At 40.5% G+C, this 20,252-nt stretch overlaps 1 protein-coding gene across 1 annotated transcript in view; it reads right to left on the reverse strand.

The window, feature by feature from the left end:
- Positions 1-19,103, reverse strand: part of LOC311143713 (LIM domain only protein 7-like) — a 97,591-nt gene extending 78,488 nt beyond the window's left edge. The window contains exon 1 of the mRNA XM_084179583.1: positions 18,859-19,103. The gene's annotated coding sequence lies outside the window, so the exon portion shown is untranslated. The remainder of the gene's footprint in view (positions 1-18,858) is intronic.
- Between the last annotated feature and the right edge of the window lie 1,149 nt (positions 19,104-20,252).

The following is a 20,252-nucleotide window of genomic DNA, read 5'->3' on the forward strand; positions in this document are numbered from 1 at the left end:
GAGAGAAATTGATAATAAAAAGATTGTGGGAGCTATTTTGTTAGACTTCAGTGCAGCTTTTGAAATTATCAATAATCATCTGCGGCTGGAAAAATGTACAGTTGAAGTCGAAAGTTTACATACACTTAGGTTGGAGTCATTAAAACTTGTTTATCAACCACTCCACAGATTTCTTGTTAACAAACTATAGTTTTGGCAAGTCGGTTAGGACATCTACTTTGTGCATGACACAAGGCATTTTTCCAGCTATTGTTTACAGACAGATACTTTCACTTATAATTCACTGTATCACAATTCCAGTGGGTCAGAAGTTTACATATACTAAGTTGACTGTACCTTTAAACAGCTTGGAAAATTCCAGAAAATGATGTTATGGCTTTACATCTCCTGCTATATTGTGGATAAAGAGTTACCTGTCTAACAGAACACAGAGGGTGTTCTTTAATGGAAGCCCTCTCCAAAATCATCCCGGTACAGTCAGGCATTCCCCAGGGCAGCTGTCTATTTCTTTCAATCTTTACTAATGACCTGCCACTGGCTCTGAGTAAAGCCTGTGCGTCTATGTACTCTGATGATTCAACACTATACACGTCAGCTACCACAGCAAGTTAGATCACTGCAACACTTAACAAAGAGCTGCAGTCAGTTTCAGAATGGGTGGCAAGAAATAAGTTAGTCCTAAATATTTCAAAAACTAAAAGCATTCACTAAACGCTAAACCTCAACTAAAGCTTGTAATGAATAATGTGGAAATTGAGTTGAGGAGACTAAACTGATTGGAGTAACCCTGGATTGTTAACAAAAATTGTCAAAACATATTGGTACAGTAGCTAAAATGGGGAGAAGTCTTAACAACACTATCAACAAGGCAGGTCCTACTACAGGCCCTAGTTTTGTCGCACCTGGACTACTGTTCAGTCGTGTGGTCAGGTGCCACAAAGAGGGACATAGGAAAATTACAATTGGCCCAGAACAGGGCAGCACGGCTGGCCCTTAAATGAACATGGAAAGCTAACAATTATAATATGCAAGTCAATCTCTCCTGGCTCAAAGTAGAGGAGAGACTGACTTCATCACTACTTGTATTTGTGAGAGGTATTGACATGTTGAATGCACCGAGCTGTCTGTTGAAATGACTAGCACACATCTCAGACACCCATGCATGCCAACAGAGGTCTCTTCACAGTCCCCAAGTCCAGAACAGACAATGGGAGGCGGACAGTACTACATAGAGCCATGACTACATGGAATTCTATTCCACATCAAGTGACTCATGCAAGCAGTAAAATCGGATTAAAAAAACACCTTATGGAACAGTGGGGACTGTGAAGAGACACACACATAGGAACAGACATAGGCATTCACACACACGATAACATAACATACATGTACGCATTCATTTTGTGTTGTAGATATGTGTTAGTAGAGGAGTTAATGTGTTGTGAAATCTGTTGTGAAATATAATGTAATGTTTTTAATTGTATATAAATGCCTTAATTTTGCAGGACCCCAGGTAGAGTAGCTGAATCCACAACAAATACAAATACACATACCTAAGATAGCCCAATACTTACTCCCTTCCCTCAGGAGCATCAAAAACTAACTCAAACTACTCTGTCAATGCAAGCTATGCTATAGATATCCAATTCAAGTTACTTCAATACCAGTAAGTACCTGGCAGTACGTTAACCACAACAGCCAGTTCCGCAGATAAGGCCCTATAACCAGCGGTTCCCAAACTAGGGGTCGCGGCCCCATGAGGGGTCACCTGATATGAAAATGGGGTCACGGGAGAATTTCCCAAAAAAAAAAAGATTAAATACGAATTATTTTAAAACAATATATTGTATATATTTTTTTATCTCTAAATCATTGTAGTGTGGTTAACCTTAAAAATGGAAATGAAAATTATTGAAATCTAAAAGATCAAATTCAACCAGAGAGTGCCTTTAGATCGTGGGAAAAGGTAACACTTGACCGTTGCTCTTGAATCGGAATGATTCGAGCTGGCATGTAATTGAATGCTGCAGTCAACGCATTCATGGATCAGTACGGAGGAGTTTTGGTTCCTGACTCAAAGGGAATAGCCTGCAATCTCCCTCAGAGCATTACAACTCATAGTACCCTTCTCCAGCTCATATCTGTGTGAAGCTGGATTCATTGAAGCTATGATCGTGAGTTGAAAAGACAATCACAAATACTGTTAGAATGTTTTGCAATTGACTGCCATTGACCCAAATTAAAAAAGTAAACATTGGCTGTTAATTATAGCATTTTTTCACATGGTTGGGGTCGCGAGAATTTTCAGATATCAAAAAGGGGTCGTGGACAAAAAAAGTTTGGGAACCCCTGCTATAGACCTTAGTTGTCCAGCATGGTTTACATAAGCAACAATGCCAATGTGTGTGTGTGTGTGTGTCAGTGTCCAACAACAGCTCCAGGAAGACAGGATATATTTACAGTACCAGTGAAAAGTTTGGACACACCTACTCATTCAAGGGTTTTTCTTAATTTTTACTATTTTCTACATTTTGAATCATCAAAACTATGAAATAACACATATGGAATCATGTAGTAGCAAAAAAGTGTTAATCAAATCAAAATATATTTCATATTTGAGATTCTTCAAATAGCCACCCTTTGCCTTGATGACAGCTTTGCACACATTTGGCATTCTCTCAACCAGCTTCATATTTTGATTTGTTAAACACTTTTTTGGTTACTACATGATTCCATATGTGTTATTTCATAGTTTTGATGATTAAAAATGTAGAAAATAGTAAAAATTAAGAAAAACCCTTGAATGAGTAGGTGTGTCCAAACTTTTCACTGGTACCTTATATATATATTCGTAGACATTCCAGTTTGTACATGCAAAACATCCACGCACCCCCTCACTGTAGCAGCACACACACACACACACACACGACATACTGCATGTCATTAAGCTACTAAATGACACAGTCCAGGCTGATTTGGTTAAGGCAGTGCCATGCGGAACTGAATCAGATGTTGGTCATGTAAAGGTTTGAATTCTGTCATCCGTTGGGCTGTTATCAGGCCAAAGTGTCACTTCACCTGCAGCTGAAAGTTCACTTCCTCTTTCTCTATTTCTCTGTCTCTCTTTCTCTCTCCTGTCTACCTCTCTCGCTGTCTCTTTCTATTTGTCTCTAGCTATCTCTCTTTCTCTGCTCCATTAATTTTTTTGGTTTCAATGGGTGACTACCATGGTAGCACTGTATATTAAAGAGACATAACTAATTCACTGTCAGCCCTCACGCAAACAGATGGGAAAAAATTTAAAAATAAAATACAAAATACTTTTGCAAAGTATTGTATTGAATTAAAATACTGGTATCTTGCAACCTCAACAACATTCTCAGTAATGGTAACAAAAACCTTTTACTTGCTATGACCGTGATACAGTGCATTCGTAAAGTATTCAGACCCCTTGACTTTTTCCACATTTTGTTACATTACAGCCTTATTCTAAATGGATTACTGAAAACTTTTTACGAATGAACTGTATGTGGTTGTTCATGTACTTTAGTTGAATGAACTGACTGTAAGTCACTCAGGATGCTAAATAACCAAAATCAAATGTAAAAATGAACACTGGCAAAGCATGCTGGGTATCATTATTATTCTAATGAGCTCCACCCCCAAACAAGAGTACATTTGACATTTTTTTGAGTGACTTTACAGATCAGCAAAGATACATCAAAATGTATCTTGTTATAAAATACCCTAAAGAATGTATACAAATAAAATCCGAAATACTGTTGTCAACAATACATTTTTATTTTTACAAAAATATGGTAATTTTACATATTTTTTTAAAAAATGTTTTACTTTACTATTTAAAACAAAGCAGTTACATATAGTCAAAGTTAAATTTAGTAAAATAATTGGCCTGATTACTTTGATAGACTACTATATCAATCGTATTACTTTGGATTGTGGGTCAGTTACATTACAAAAATGTCTAGACTACAATTGAAAGAAGAATGACATTGGACATCACGATCTTCTGTCAGAAGATAGGAATAAAAGGCAGGATCTCTTAGGAAAGCAAAGCAACTCTGAATCATTTATGCTGTGGGTTCCAGATAAATAGATGCACAATTTACCTTTGTAAAACGGAAAGTTTAAATTAAGTTTTATTTTAGTTGAATGATGATATAATGATAAGAAAGTTTTAGGCTATTATTTGGGGAGAGAAATATGATGGTGCATTTAGTGATGACAGCCCTTTAAACATATTTTTTTGTGGTAGTTCAAGAACTATGTAGAATACGTTCGTATGTAGATCTACTGATACAGTAGCTAGCTGTAGTTCTATCTAATAAATAAACTCTTTAGGCTAACAGTGATCACTGAAAAGTACATTTCCTGAAGAAAATATGTTGTGCTTGCTAGCTTGTTTTAATGTATGTATGGTTTTGAAATAAGTTATAGTGCTAAATGACTCAAATGTAATGTACATATAGTGGTAGTGTCTGCTGTAGTAATGGTGGTGACTGGTTAGATTTGTTCACCTTGTCGGCTCTGGAATTTGAACCAGCAACCTTTTGGTTACTGGCCCAACACTCTAACCTCGAGGTTACCTGCCTATAGTGAATACCAGAGATAGACAAGAGCTAGTGTGAACCAGAGCTAGCTAGCTACACCCAGGACCAGAGCTGGACCAGAACTAGTGTGAACCAGAGCTAGCTAGCTACACCCAGGACCAGAGCTGGACCAGAGCTAGTGTGAACCAGAGCTAGCTAGCTACACCCAGGACCAGCGCTAGTGCAGACCAGAGCAGTAGTTGTGGTCAGTAGTTATGGTCAGTAGTTGGGGTCAGTAGTTGTGTAGTTGTGTGGTTGTGTTGCAGGTTCTTTGGGCCCTAGAGTATGGATGTGGTCAGAAGTTGAGGTCAGTAGTTGTGTGGTCAGTAGTGGTGTGGTCAGTAGTAGAGTGGTTGTGGTCAGTAGCTGTGGTCAGTAGTTGTGCTCAGTAGTTTTGCTGTTGTGGTCATTAGTTGTGTGGTTCAGTAGTTTGTGGTCAGTAGTTGAGTGGTTGTGGTCAGTAGTTGTGGTCACTAGTTGTGGCCAGCAGTTTTGTAGTTGTGGACAGTAGTTGTGGTTTAGTAGTTGTGGTCAGTACAGTGGCTTGCGAAAGTATTCACCCCCCTTTGCATTTTTCCTATTTTGTTGCCTTACAAACTGGAATTAAAATGGATTTTTGGGGGGTTTGTGTCATTTGATTTACACAAAATGCCTACCACTTTGATGATGCAAAATCTTCAATACTTTGTAGAGCCACCTTTTGCAGCAATTACAGCTGCAAGTCTCTTGGGGTATGTCTCTATAAACTTGGCACATCTAGCCACTGGGATTTTTGCCCATTCTTCAAGGCAAAACTGCTCCAGCTCCTTCAAGTTGGATGGGTTCCGAGATGTTGGGTTTGCGCCAGACATAGAGTTTTCCTTGATGGCCAAAAAGCTCAATTTTAGTCTCATCTGACCAGAGTACCTTCTTCCATATGTTTGGGGAGTCTCCCATATGGCTTTTGGCGAACACCAAAAGTGTTTACTTATTTTTTTTCTTTAAGCAATGGCTTTTTTTCTGGCCACTCTTCCGTAAAGCCCAGCTCTGTGGAGTGTACGGCTTAAAGGGGTCCTATGGACAGATACTCCAATCTTCGCTGTGGAGCTTTGCAGCTCCTTCAGGGTTATCTTTGGTCTCTTTGTTGCCTCTCTGATTAATGCCCTCCTTGCCTGGTCTGTGAGTTTTGGTGGGCGGCCTTCTCTTGGCAGGTTTGTTGTGGTGCCATATTCTTTCAATTTTTTAAATAATGGATTCAATGGTGTTCCGTGGGATGTTCAAAGTTTCAGATATTTTTTTATAACCCAACCCTGATCTGTACTTCTCCACAACTTTGTCCCTGACCTGTTTGTAGAGCTCCTTGGTCTTCATGGTGCCGCTTGCTTGGTGGTGCCCCTTGCTTAGTGGTGTTGCAGACTCTGGGGCCTTTCAGAACAGGTGTCTATATACTGAGATCATGTGACATATCATGTGACACTTAGATTGCACACAGGTGGACTTCATTTAACTAACTATGTGACTTCTGAAGGTAATTGGTTGCACCAGATCTTATTTAGGGGCTTCATAGCAAAGGGGGTGAATACATAGGGCGGCAGGTAGCTTAGTGGGTAAGAGCGTTGTGCCAGTAACCGAAAGGTCGCTGGTTCTAATACCCGAGCCGACTAGGTGAAAAATCTGTCGATGTACCCTTAAGCAAGGCACTTAACCCTAATTGCTCCTGTAAGTCGCTCTGGATAAGAGCGTCTGCTAAATGACTAAAATGTAAAATGTACATATGCACGCACCACTTTTCCGTTATTTTTTTTTTCGAAATCTTTTAAACAAGTTATTTTTTTCATGTCACTTCACCAATTTGGACTATTTTGTGTGTGACCATTACATGAAATCCAAATAAAAATCTGTTTCAATTACAGGTTGTAATGCAACAAAATGTGTGGTTCATTAGTTGTGGTCAGTAGCTGTGTAGTTGTGGTCAGTAGTTGTGGTCAGTAGTTTTGTGGTTGTGGTCAGTTGTTGTGGTTTAGTAGTTGTGGTCAGTAGCTGTGTAGTTGTTGTCAGTAGCTGTGGTCAGTTGTTGTGGTTAGTAATTTTGTGGTTGTGGTCAGTATTTCTGGTGAGTAGTTTTGGTAAGCAGTGGTCAGTAGTTGTGGTCAGTAGTTTTGTGGTTGTGGTCAGTATGTAGTGATCAGTAGTTTGTATTTATATTTGTATTTATTAGGGATCCCCATTAGCTTCTGCCAAGGCAGCAGCTACTCTTCCTGAGGTCCAAACACATTAAGGCACTTACATTACATGTAAAACAAAAGATTAAACAGCACATCATATAACATTATTACACCACTACATATCTACAATAAAAAAATGTATAATACCACCATACAACAATATTACAATGGACGTATGTATAGATTGCGTGTGCTAGCACTTGTATGCGTATGCGTGTGTCTGTACCTTTGTGTCTGTCTCTTCACAGTCCCCGCTGTTCCATAAGGTGCATTTTTACCTGTTTTTTTTTTATCTGATTCTACTGCTTGCATCAGTTACCTGATGTGGAATAGAGTTCCATGTAGTCATGGCTCTATTTAGTACTGTGCGCCTCCCATAGTCTGTTCTGGACTTGGGGATTGTGAAGAGACCTCTTGTGGCATGTCTTGTTAGATATGCATTTGTACATTCAGCTTGTCAACACTTCTTACAAAAGCAAGTATTGATGAAATCAATCTCTCTTCCACTTTGAGCTATGAGAGATTGACATGCATATCATTAATGTTAGCTCCCTGTGTACTTTTAAGGGCCAGCCGTGCTGCCCTGTTCTGAGCCAATTGTAATTTTCCTAAGTCCCTCTATGTGGCACCTGACCACACTACTGAACAGCAGTCCAGGTGCGACAAAACTAGGGCCTGTAGGACCTGCCTTGTTGATAGTGTTGTTGACGGCAGAGCAGCGCTTTATTATGGAAAGACTTCTCCCAATCTTAGCTCCTGTTGTATCAATATGTTTTGACCATGACAGTTTACAATCCAGGGTTACTCCAAGCAGTTTAGTCTCCTCAACTTGCTCAATTTCCACATTATTCATTACAATATTTAGTTGAGGTTTAGGGTTTAGTGAATGATTTGTAGCAAATACAATGCTTTTAGTTTTATAAATATTTAGGACTAACTTATTCCTTGCCACCCATTCTGAAACTAACTGCAGCTCTTTGTTAAGTGTTGCAGTCATTTCAGTCACTGTAATAGCTGACGCATACATAGACACACTGGCTTTACTCAAAGCTAGTGGCATGTCGTTAGTAAAGATTGAAAAATGTAAGAGGCCTAAACAGCTGCCCTGGGGAATTCCTGATTCTACCTGGATTTTGTTGGATAGGCTTCCATTAAAGAACACCCTCTGTGTTCTGTTAGACAGGTAACTCTTTATACACAAAATAGCATGGGGTGTAAAGCCATAACACACAGGTTTTTCCAGTAGCAGACTATGATCGATAATGTCAAAAGTCGTGCTGAAGTCTAACAAAACAGCCCCCACAATCTTTTAATCATCAATTTCTCTCAGCCAATCATCAGTCATTTGATGTGCTTGTTGAATGTCCTTCCCTTTATGCGTGCTGAAAGTCTGTTGTCAATTTGTTTACTGTAAAATAGCATTGTATCTGTTCCAACACAATTTTTTCCCAAAGTTTACTAAGGGTTGGTAACAGGCTGATTGGTCGGCTATTTGAGCCAGCAAAGGGGGCTTTACTATTCTTGGGTAGCAGAATGACTTTTGCTTCCCTCCAGGCCTGAGGGCACATAATTTCTAGCAGGCTTAATTGAAGCAATTGAAGATAGGTGTGTGGTTCAGTAGTTGTGGTCAGTAGTTGTATGGTTGTGGTGAGTAGCTAGTTTCGGACAGTATTTGTGGTCAGTAGTTTTGTGGTTGTGGTCAGTAGTTGTGGTCAGTAGTTGTGTGGTTGTGGTGAGTAGCTAGTTTCGGTCAGTAGTGGTCAGTATTTGTGGTCAGTATTTGTGGTCAGTCGTTTTGTGGTTGTGGTCAGTAGTTGTGGTTTAGTAGTTGTGGTCAGTAGTTGTGTGGTTGTGGTCAGTAGTTGTGGTCAGTAGTGGTCAGTAGTTGTGTGATTGTGGTCAGTAGCTAGTTATGGTCAGTAGTGGTCTGTAGTTTTGTGGTTGTAGTCAGTAGTTGTGGTCAGTAGTTGTGTGGTTGTGGTCAGTGTCTAAACTACCGTGTGAAACTAAAACAAGAAAGATATAGGACAAAGTGATGCTTTGGGTTTCAGATAAATAGAAGCACAATTTACCTTTGTAAAATGGAAAGCTTAAATTAAGTTTTATTTTAGTTGAATGATGATATAATGATTAGAATGTTTCATGCTATTATTTGGGGAGAGAAATATGATGGTGCATAAAGTGATGAGAGCTCTTTAAAAGTATTTTTTGTGGCAGTTGACGAAATATGTAGAATAGCTTCGTATGTAGATATACTGATAGCTACAGTTGAAGTCGGAAGTTTACATACACTTAGGTTGGAGTCATTAAAACTTGTTTTTCAACCACTCCTCAAATTTCTTGTTAACAAACTATAGTTTTGGAAAGTCGTTTAGGACAGCTACTTTGTGCATGACACAAGTAATTTTCCCAACAATTGTTTACAGACAGATTATTTCACTTATAATTCACTGTATCACAATTCCAGTGGGTCAGAAGTTTACATACACTAAGTTGACTGTGCCTTTAAACAGCTTGGAAAATTCCAGAAAATGATTTCATGGCTTTAGAAGCTTCTGATAGGCTAATTGACATCATTTGAGTCAATTGGAGGTGTACCTGTGGATGTATTTCAAGGCCTACCTTCAAACTCAGTGCATCTTTGCTTGACATCATGGGAAAATGAAAAGAAATCAGTCAAGACCTCAGAAAAGAAATGTAGACCTCCATAAGTCTGGTTCATCCTTGGGAGCAATTTCCAAAAGCCTGAAGGTACCACATTCATCTGTACAAACAATAGTATGCAAGTATAAACACCATGGGACCACGCAGCCGTCATTCCGCTCAGGAAGGAGACGCATTCTGTCTCCTAGAGATTAACGTACTTTGGTGCGAAAAGTGCAAATCAATCCCAGAACAACAGCAAAGGACCTTGTGAAGATGCTGGAGGAAACCGGTACAAAAGTATCTATATCCACTGTAAAACGAGTCCTATATCAACATAACCTGAAAGGACGCTCAGCAAGGAAGAAGCCACTGCTCCAAAACCGCCATAAAAAAGGCAGACTACGGTTTGCAACTGCACATGGGGACAAAGATCGTACTTTTTCCTCTGGTCTGATGAAAAAAAAATATAACATTTCGTTCATAATGACCATCGTTATGTTTGGAGGAAAAATGGGGTGCCTTGCAAGCCAAAGAACACCATCCCAACCGTGAAGCAGGGGGTGGCAGCATCATGTTGTGGGGGTGCTTTGCTGCAGGAGGGACTGGTGCACTTAACAAAATAGATGGCACCATGAGGAAGGAAAATTATGTGGATATATTGAAGCAACATCTCAAGACATCAGTCAGAAAGTTAAAGCTTGGTCGCAAATGGGGCTTCCAAATGGACAATGACCCCAAGCATACTTCCAAAGTTGTGGCAAAATGGCTTAAGGACAACAAAGTCAAGGTATTGGAGTGGCCATCACAAAGCCCTGACCTCAATTCTATAGAAAATGTGTGGGCAGAACTGAAAAAGCATGTGCGAGCAAGGAGGCCTACAATCCTGATTCATTTACACCAGTTCTGTCAGGAAGAAGGGGCCAAAATTCCCCCAAATTATTGTGGGAAGCTTGTGGAAGGCTACCCGAAACGTTTGACCCAAGTTAAACAATTTAACGGCAATGCTACCAAATACTAATTGAGTGTATGTAAACTTCTGACCCACTGGGAATGTGATGAAATAAATAAAAGCTGAAAGAAATCATTCTCTCTACTATTATTCTGACATTTCACATTCTTAAAATAAAGTGGTGATCCTAACTGACCTAAGATCGGGAATTTTGACTAGGATTAAAAGTCAGGAATTGTGAAAAACTGAGTTTAAATGTATTTGGCTAAGGTGTATGTAAACTTCCGACTTCAACTGTAGGTGTAGTTCTATCTAATAAATAAACTCTTTAGGCTAACAGTGATCACTGAAAATTACACTTCCTGAAGAAAATAGTGGTGGTGTCTGCAGTAGAAATGGTGGTGATTGGTTATAGTTGAAAAAGTAGGTAGATGAAAGATTGATTGATTGATTGGTTGGTTCATAGGATAGGATAGCCTGAATATGTGAAAGTTGGTTTGATGTAACAGTTTGGTGTAATGGTCATAAGTTGTGTGGTTCAGTAGTTTTGTGGTTAGTAGTTGTGTGGTTGTGGTCAGTAGTTGTGGTCAGTAGTGGTCAGTAGTTCAAATTCAATTCAAATCATGTTAATTTCCTGGGAGGGAACTTCATGTTTTGGTGAGAAGTTTTGTTAAGTAGCTTTTGTGGTTCATTAGTTGTGGTCAGTATTTGTGTAGTTGTGGTCAGTAGGTGTGGTTGTGTTGCAGGGTCTTTGGGCCCTACAGTATGTACCTGGTCAGTAGTTGTGGTCAGTAGTTGTGGTCAGTAGTTGTGTGGTCAGTAGTTGTGTGGCTGTGGTCAGTGTCTAAACTACAGTTGTTGCGTGTGAAAACTGAAAGAAGTGCGATGAGAAGTGATACGGTGAAATATGAAACGAGTGAACAAAGACAGCTTCGCTCTATCCAATCAGATCAGCAGGATCAACGTACAGCTCGCTCTTTTCTTTACAGACAGGCAAACTAGCCAGTTGAGGTATTTAGAGCATGGGGCATGATCTTGAGAAGGAGACCGAAGCTAGTGAGCATTAGAAATCTTCTGTGTATCATTCCAGGTCATCCAGACCGGGGAAGCTTTAGAAATCTTAAACCTTGTTCAGTCCGAAACAGATTCACAAAAAATGGGAATGTGTTGCGCTATGAAGAGTTTTCTCCCTCCAAGGCATGTGTTGCTAGGCAACAGTTGCCTTGGCAGGCCAGCCAAAATAGATGGCACCATGAGGAAGGAAAATTATGTGGATATATTGAAGCAACATCTCAAGACATCAGTCAGAAAGTTAAAGCTTGGTCGCAAATGGGGCTTCCAAATGGACAATGACCCCAAGCATACTTCCAAAGTTGTGGCAAAATGGCTTAAGGACAACAAAGTCAAGGTATTGGAGTGGCCATCACAAAGCCCTGACCTCAATTCTATAGAAAATGTGTGGGCAGAACTGAAAAAGCATGTGCGAGCAAGGAGGCCTACAATCCTGATTCATTTACACCAGTTCTGTCAGGAAGAAGGGGCCAAAATTCCCCCAAATTATTGTGGGAAGCTTGTGGAAGGCTACCCGAAACGTTTGACCCAAGTTAAACAATTTAACGGCAATGCTACCAAATACTAATTGAGTGTATGTAAACTTCTGACCCATGTTTAAAGTTGTGGTTGTTTATAAAAAGTTACAGAAAATGTTGTTGATGCAGTTACTAAAACAGCTGTAACTTTTTATCGGAATAGCTGATATAGCTGATTTGTGTCAAAAGTTGCAATGTTGCATGTTGCAGTGAAGGGAATGTTGGAAGAGATGAATGTTGAGGAAATCCCATTCAAGTGGATGGAGAACAAAAAGGACAAAAAGGTTAATAGTTTACAAAGTGTAAAATATATCTAAAAGTTGTATACAAGCACACTATTCCAGACTGATCTGCACGTTTGAAAGTTCGAAGGACATTTCTAGCTTAAACTGTGTAAGAGGAGTACCGTTCCAAATAAAATGGAATGACGAAGATTTAGAATGGGACGTAGGCTTCACAAGTCAGAAGTATGTTGAAGATTTCGCAAGCCCTACTAACTATAATAAGTCAGAAGTATGTCAAAAATGTGGAATGGGACATATGCCACTCCTATTAAATATATGTTCTGTCAAATGTCCTGTGCGTTGTAAATCAATGCTCTTAGTCCTCATCTTTGTAACTCACGTGGGAAAATGTCACATGAACATCAGTTAAAGAAAGGATTATTACTCTTCATGAAGAAATTACTAATTTGACCAAGGGCCTTGAACTGAATAAGGATTCCATGAGACTATCGGCATCTTTAAATGCTTCCTATCAAAACATCCAAGAGGATCATAATGGCACCTTCATGGACTATGATCATTTTCCGCCACTTCACCCCTTTACTAGTGTCAGGGCGTGCTGTAGGTGTAGTGGTGGAATCAAACGCAGGACTCAGAACGATAATCCAAAGACTTGTATTAAAGCCAAAACCAAGGCAAAAGGACAACTGGCCCGAAGGCGAAAATACGCACGAAGGCGAAATAGTAACAGCGCACAAACATGTGCGAAAATACTACAGCGCAGTGGAGAGAAGCTCAACCGAGCGAAACACACGACTGACGTAAAAACAATTACACACAACACTAGACAAACACAACGAGAAACTTATAGGACACTAATTACGCCAAAATAGAAACAGGTGTGAAAACAAACAGACAAAAGCAAACGAACATGAAACATACAACGGTGGCAGCTAGAATTCCGGAGACGACGAACGCCGAAGCCTGCCCGAACAAGGGAGAGAGGCAGCCTCGGCCGAAACCGTGACAACTAGCTTGAACCAGAAAATGGCTGCTCATTGTTCGACTCCAGGTGAGCGTAAATAGATGCGTGTCGGAACCAGAAAGAAGGAGAAGAATCGTTCTTGGCGCACCTGACTTCTTCCCCCGCGTCCGGACTTAAGACTTTCAAATCGCTTTGAGCCCCTGTACCAGCTGTCTTCTGCTTGGGCTTGGGTGTTCCCTCCATGGCTGTGGATGTCCCTCCAGCTACCTCTCCCTGTCCTAGTCAATCAACTGCCTGGGCACAGTCTGGACCACCACGGCCCCCCTCCGCTGGGCCGTACTCTCTGGATCAGAGCTCTGTCCCTTTGGCTGTTTTGGCCTGCACGCAGCCGGCGTCTCAGCAGCCCTCTTCTCAGGTGAGTTCTGTGGCTCTGGCCTCGCAATCAGCTTTGAGACACGGCAGAGGCCGGATCATTCCGGATATTGTGATAGGGAGTTCGATGGAGAGGCATATATCTGTACCTGGGGCAAAGACTTTGTGTTTTCCTGGGGCAAAAGTTCAGGATATCACCAGATTGCTTCCCGAGGCTGTGCGTCAGTCACCAGGGGCTGATACTGTCATGGTTCATGTCGAATGACATTATGAAGGGCAGCTCAGAACAGCTGAAGATGGATTTAAAAAAACTGATTGGGCCAATACTTGACACCAACAAACGCCCCGTAATATCTGGCCCTCTGCCCTCCTTAAATCGTGGCATTGAACGGTTCAGCAGACTTTTAGCCCTCCATAACTGGCTACGAGGCTATTGCAGCTCTGTGGGTGTTACATTTATTGACAACCTGAAGCCCATTCTGGTGGGAAGCTGCTATAGACCACCAAGTGCTAACAGTCAGTATCTGGATAACATGTGTGAAATGCTTGATAATGTATGTGATATTAATAGAGAGGTATATTTTCTCGGTGATTTAAATATTGACTGGCTTTCATCAGGCTGCCCACTCAAGAGAAAGCTTCAAACTTTAACTAGTGCCTACAACCTGGTTCAGGTTATCAGTCAATCTACCAGGGTAGTTACAAACAGCACAGGAATGAAATCATCAACATGTATTGATAACATCTTTACTAATGCTACAGAAATCTGTTTGAAAGCAGCATCTAAATCCATCGGATGTAGTGATCACAATATAGTAGCCATATCTAGCAAAACCCAAGTTCAATACGTTTTGTACTGTTTCCTATGTTGTTGATGTAAATAATATTTGTTGGTCCGTGGTGTGTAATGAGGAGCAACCAGACGCTGCACTTGATATATTTATGAAATTGCTTATCCCAGTTACTAATAAGCATGCACCCAATAAGAAAATGACTGTAAAACTGTTAAATCACTGTGGATTTATGAGGAATTGGAAACTTGCATGGTTGAGAGGGATGAGGCAAAAGAAATTGCAAATAGGTCTGCCTGTACAACCGATTGGGAAGTACTGCAAATTGAGAAATCAAGTGACTAACCTGAATAAAAAGAAGAAGAAACTAAACTATGAAATGAAGATAAATGACATAAAGAATGATAGTAAAAAGCTTTGGAGCATCTTAAATGACATTTTGGGAAAAAAGGCAAACTCCCCTCCATCATTCATTGAATCAGATGGCTCATTCAACACTAAACCCACTGATATTGCCAACTACTTCAATTATTTTTCTATTGGCAAGATTAGCAAACTTTGGCATGACATGCCAGTAACAAAGTAAGTGTGGAAGAGGTGAAAATGATTGGCTTAAACTTAATATGTAGTGAAATCTGTTGTGAATGTATCGTAATGTTTGAAAACATTTATAACTGCCATAATTTTGCTGGACCCCAGGAAGAGTAGCTGCTGCGTTGGCCATAATAAATAGAAATACATGTGTGAACACCAAACGTTTTTTCAATTTCAATTTATTTTAGAATAAATAGGCCCTATATATCTTTCTATCAGGACTGTTGAAAAGTATTTTCTATTTTGAAAATACAAAATACAGCTCTCTAAAGAATCTTGTTATAAAATACACTGGAGTGTAGTTCAGGCCAGTGAAATACGAATTACAAAATACTCAAAAGTCATTTAAATAAGTATTTCAAATACATGTAACATACAGTACCAGTCAAAAGTTTGGACACATCTACTCATTCAAGGGTTTTCTTAATTTTTTACTATTTCCTATATTGTAGAATAATATTGAAGACATCAAAGCTATAAAATAACATATATGGAACCATGTAGTAACCAAAAAAGTGTTAAACAAATCAAAATATATTTTAGATTTGAGATTCTTCAAAGTAGCCACCCTTTGCCTTGGTAACAGCTTTGCACACTCTTGGCATTCTCTCAACCAGCTTCATGATGAATGCTTTTCCAACAGTCTTGAAGGAGTTCCCACATATGCTGAGCACTTGTTGGATGCTTTTCCTTCATTCTGCGGTCCAACTCATCCCAAACCATCTCAATTGGGTTGAGGTCAGTTGATTGTGAAGGCCAGGTCATCTGATGTAGCACTCCATCACACTACTTGGTCAAATAGCCCTTACACAGCCTGGAGGTTGGGTTCGGGTTATTGTCCTGTTGAAAAACAAATGATAGTCCCACTAAGCCCAAACCAGAGGGGATGTCGTATCGCTGCAGAATGCTGTGGTAGCCATGCTAGTTAAGTGTGCCTTAAATTCTAAATAAATCACCAACAGTGTCACCAGCAAATTACCCCCACACCACCACACCTCCTCCTCCATGCCTCATGGTGGGAACCACACATGCGGAGATCATCCGTTCACCTACTCTGCGTCTCACAAAGACACGGCGGTTGGAACCAAAAATCTTAAATTTGGAGTCATCAGACCAAAGGACAAATTTCCACCGGTCTAATGTACATTGTTTCTTGGCCCAAGCTATTCTCTTCTTCTTATTGGTGTCCTTTAGTAGTGGTTTCTTTGCAGCAATTTGACCATGAAGGCCTGATTCACGCAGTCTTCTCTGAACAGTTGATGTTGAGATGTGTCTGTTACTTGAACTCTGTGAAGCATTTATTTGGGCTGCAATCTGAGGTGCAGTTAACTCTAATTAACTTATCATCTGCAGCAGAGGTAACTCTGGGTCTTCCTTTCCTGTGGCGGTCCTCATTTCCTGTGGAAGTCCTCATGATGAAAATAGCGCTTGATGGTTTTTGGACTGCACCTGAAGAAACGTTCAAAGTTCTTGAAATATTGCTGATTGACTAACCTTCATGTCTTAAAGTAAAGATGGACTGTTGTTTCTCTTTGCTTATTTGAGCTGTTCTTGCTTTAATTTGGAATTTTACCAAATAGGTCTATCTTCTGTATACCACCCCTACCTTGTCACAACACAACTGATTGGCTCAAACGCATTAAGAAGGAAATACATTTCACAAGTTATATTTTAACAAGGCACACCTGCTACCTCATGAATCTGGTTGAGAGAGTGCAAGAGTGTGCAAAGGGTGGCTACTTTGAAGAATCTCAAATATAAAATAGATTTAGATTTGTTTAACACTTTTTTGGTTACTACATGATTCCATATGTGTTATTTCATAGTTTTGATATCTTCACTATTATTCTACAATGTGGAAAATAGTAAAAATAAAGAAAAACCCTGGAATGAGTAGGCGTGTCCAAACTTTTGACTGGTATTGTAAATACTGCTCTTCTCTGCGTGTAAGCACACACGCACACACACACACACACACACACACACACACACACACACACACACACACACAAACACACACACAGAGTAGTAATTGATGGCAGGTATCTATTCTATTCTACTGTACGGCAAACAGTAGAGACAATAGTAAATTACGTTTAGAATAGCACCAGAGATTTACGCTTTGAATAGCACCTTTTTGTTGACCCCTTCTCAACCTCTCCATATGGAGCAGATTTCACATGGAGAGCCGTGTGGTCGAGAAGACAGTCCACATAGTTACATTTAAACCCGGGGTCATATTCAAACACGTTCACAAGTTCACCCCAATCACGCACACACTCGCATAACTGCACACACGCACCCACACACACACACACCCTTACACACACACACACAAAAGCCTGCACACACACACACACAAGAGGAAGTCTCTATCTGTAAAAGTCTTGTTAAAAAGATAAAGGTGAGTCTCTCACACTGTTCAAACTTAGTCTCATAAAATAACCGGTATCAGAGTATGTGAGTGAAGTGAGGAGCGGAGTGTGTCCAATTTGACTGGACCACAGAGCCAGATGCTAAAGGCTGGAGCGTCGGCCTTCTCGCCCACTCCAATTTCGCTCCAGTAGCGCTCCAAGTAGCGCTCAATTCATGAGCTCAGGGCATGCCCAGCATGCATTTGTAGTCTACTTGTGTGCCTCTATAGCCCCTTGCTTTAGCTACTGTCATGGAGTTCGCTAAATATTTTCTGAAAGAAACTGATATAACACACAGATGAAATATCAAGGTGACTTACAAAGATGAGGACAAAGAGCAAGAGAGGTAGTGCGGTGATGTAGTGTCCACAACTAAAGAATCATCATGGAATCTGAAAAGACACATATCCCGAAAGCATGACGGTGTACTTACTACATACACATGCTAAAAGAAAGGAACAAGGTGGGTAGATAACTAAGTGTCATTGTAGCATGTATTTATAAACAAAAAATCAGATCTCTTAAACGTTTCATTCATTTTTGTTCTATTATCGATACAATAAGCCATCATTGATTTTGGCCCAATAGGCCTGGCATATTCTCACGTTCAAGAAGCTTTCCGTTTTGATTGGGTTATTTTGCCTAAAAACCGTAGGCCTACCTATAGAAAAATAAAAAAAACAACTCTGCATCTCTGCCCAGCCTGGCAAGAGTGGCCAAAAGAGTGTTTAGCATCCCCAGTGGCTCTGCAAGTGTGGAGAGGATATTCTCCGCAGCTGGCCTGCTCTCCAGGCATCATCGCATGAGCATGAAGCCACAGACTGGCCAAACTCGTGTTTCTAAAAATGAATTCTAAACATTTATTAAAAGGCTCTAATAAGTCATTTTTCGTTTAATTTCTATTTAATTCTAATTCACAGCCTATATACACAATTTATAGACCATAATGATTTAATACAACAAAATGTTGTTTAAATGCTGAGAGCTTTACGTCCCTACCAGCCTATTGCGTCACAGTCGCTAATGTATCACAATGTATTTCTTTGTAGGCTATAGCCATGAAATAATTGAAATAATATAGCCTAAATAATTAATCTTCTAGGCTCCCTGACTGGATCCTGACCTATTTAGAGTGTTTATAGGCTGTTTAATATGACATGTAGCGCTTCTTACATTCACCTTTTCATGTTAATTCAAATCATTTTCATTCAAATGATTTGGTTTGGTTTCAATACTTCAAAACCGAATTTGGAGCTGCAGTTGTTTTTCCTGTGTGCATGGAGCCGTTTTTAGCGGAGTGCTGAAAGGACATGGAGTACCTAGTGGTGCGCAGCTCTTAGTGGGATTTCCAACCTCACAACTCCGCTCACATACTCTGACCAGTATGTTCCAGTCACAGATCAGACAATACATAAAAAAGTAATCAATATCTTGTCATCTGTATGTAAATATGTGCATCCTAATATGTAGCAGCACTTACTTGACAGTGACTAGTGGATATGTCTTGGAGGTCTCCTGGGTGAAAGAGCTGTGCCTCCTTTAGTCCGAGCTTCCCAAAGGCCTTGAGGAAGACGTTAAAGTTGTCCTGTGGAGAGACAGATAGACAAACAGACAGACTGAGAGACGGACGGGGAGAGAGAAGGTTTGTCCACCTTTAGAGTCACCGTCAATAATGACTCAGGCATTCTCTGGCAGACATGACAAGCAACAGTTCCACACTTCACTGCTGCATCCAAAGTTCATACCACCCACGAGAACTGAGAAAGGGGCGGGTTGGAGCATGTGTGTGTGTAGCAAATAGAGAGTGACACAATGCAGAACACACAGACAGGCAGGGGCAGGGCCGCATGACTGGCAAATTGACAGCTCTAAAACTAACTGTGGGAGTGTGTGGGCCGGCCAAGGGGGCGGGGTTTTTGGAACTAGGAAAGGTGAGTGAAGTGTACATTCTCACACCCTTAAACCGCCCTCCCTCACCTCCCTGCGCTGTAGAATACCTGCAGTTGTAACAAGAGGTTGGGTGACTAAAACTGCAATGGCAGGTAGCCTAGCAGTTAAGAGCGTTGGGCCAGTAACCACAAGTTTGCTGGTTCGAATCCTTGAGCTGACTAGGTGGAAAATCTGTTGATTTTGAGCAACGCACTTAACCCTAATTGCTCCTGTAAATCGCTCTGGATAAGAGCGTCTGCTAAATGACTAAAATGTCAAATGTAAATGAAACTACCAGGCAAATATTCCCTGCGAGTGACTAGTAGGGAGTGGAGAAATATTCTCTCTTCATAGCAATCATTTTTTATGTGAGTGTGTGTGCACGCGTGCGCTGTGTGTGAGAGAGAGTATTACAGGCTGTATATGTCACCTGACATAACACCCTGCATATTTGAATCCTGTATTACAATCCACAAACAGATCCCTAGCGTGTGTACTGTGTACAATAGGCCAATTCCTTCTTCCTAGACCAACACTACTCTAATGTTTCATGTTCTAACTCCCCAGTGCCTCCTCCTCCCTCCCAGTTTGTACATCTGCATATCCCATTGGGATTTAGGACTATACACAACCCTACTACATGTAATGACACATTGGATTCAAACATTCAACATGGGGCTGAAAAAATGACAGGGGTAGCCGGGTCTATATTTAAACACCAAACATGCTTATTAGCAGATGGCAGGGGAGAGTTGACCTCTGCAGCTGCCGGCTTCGCATTACAGGAATTTTAGTGAGGGCACTCTCATGTGGCGGGTTGTCCCGCCACCTCCACCACACAACTGCAGGCTTCCTCCTCGCGATGGTTAAAAGGAGAAACCAGCAGCAGAGATCCAGAGGAGAACAAACAAGACTCAAAGCTACAACATAATAATAATAATAATA

The sequence above is a fragment of the Coregonus lavaretus genome, assembly GCF_964263955.1.
Source record: "Coregonus lavaretus genome assembly, chromosome: 16".
NCBI classification, from domain to species: Eukaryota; Metazoa; Chordata; class Actinopteri; order Salmoniformes; family Salmonidae; genus Coregonus; species Coregonus lavaretus.